A 1,206-nucleotide genomic window follows, 5' to 3' on the forward strand; every position below is an offset into this window, starting at 1 on the left:
GGGATAACAATTTTATTTTGTGCAATAGGTGTAGGTGTAGAGTTAGAAGACTTACCTCCTCGAGTTTCCACCTCATCCTCACCGTGCTTGGTCTTTTCCTCATTAGACTCGAGTGCTTTCCCACTACGCAATTCCACAGCCTTCACATGTTCTCTTGGGTTAACTTCGGTGTTGCTTGGCAAAGCTCCTTGCTCCCTATTAGCAATCAACTTAGCCAATTGTCCAATTTGATTATCTAATCCCTTTATGGATGCATCTTGGTTCTGAAATCTCGTCTCGGTGGCAGAAATAAATTTAGTCATCATTTGCTCTAAATTGGATTTCTCCTCCCGAGGCGGTTCTGGCTTGAATCCTTGGTGCATCCCATATGGTGGACCTCTTTGTTGGCGACTTTGGTTGTTTTGACCTCCCCATGAAAAGTTTGGGTGATTCCTCCATCCCGGATTATATGTATTCGAATAAGGATCATTTCTAGGACGGTTCTGGAATCCCACTTGTTTTACCGGTGCTCCCTCAGGCACATAGAATGGATTGCCATCTTGGCAATCCTGCACGTCATGCTCACCCCCACACTTGTCACAGAAAATTTCTTGCAGACGCATAACCGACCCACTCATGCTCATCCCATCAATCTTTTTATTCAACGTCTCTAACTGTGCTGAAACCGCAGACAAATCATTAACTTGATGAACTCCAGCACCTCGTCTCTGCCTATCAGACTGAGGATGATAGCTACTCGCAGCCATCTCCTCCAATAACTCATACCCTTCCTCAGCCGTTTTCCTCAGTAAATTACCACATGCCGCAGCATCTATCATGGTACGGTTAGGAGTAATCAGACCGTAGTAGAAAGTTTGAACAACTAACCCAAGCGGCAGCTCATGGTGTGGACATCTCCTCAACAAGTCCTTGTAGCGCTCCCATGCCTCGTAGAGTGACTCGTTCTCATATTGAGCAAAAGTAGTAATGTCGGCTCTAAGCTTCATAGTCTTCGATGGAGGAAAGTACTTGATCAGGAATGCCTTTGCCATATCCTCCCATGTAGTGATAGACCCTACAGGCAAACAGTTTAACCACGACTTAGCTTTATCTCTCAGTGAAAATGGAAATAAGCGCAAACGAACAGCATCATCAGACACGCCATTAAACTTAAAAGTATCACAAATTTCAAGAAAATGTCAGCTATATGAGAATTAGGGTCGTCAA

General features: G+C 44.4%; 1 non-coding gene across 1 annotated transcript; it reads left to right on the top strand.

The window, feature by feature from the left end:
- The first annotated feature begins 876 nt into the window (after positions 1 to 876).
- LOC140808509 (small nucleolar RNA R71) lies at positions 877 to 983 on the top strand. The gene has a single exon (XR_012112930.1). It is a non-coding gene; the product is annotated as a small nucleolar RNA R71 (small nucleolar RNA).
- Positions 984 to 1,206: the final 223 nt, after the last annotated feature.

This window comes from Primulina eburnea, chromosome 12 (genome assembly GCF_022965805.1).
Source record: "Primulina eburnea isolate SZY01 chromosome 12, ASM2296580v1, whole genome shotgun sequence".
NCBI lineage: Eukaryota > Viridiplantae > Streptophyta > Magnoliopsida > Lamiales > Gesneriaceae > Primulina > Primulina eburnea.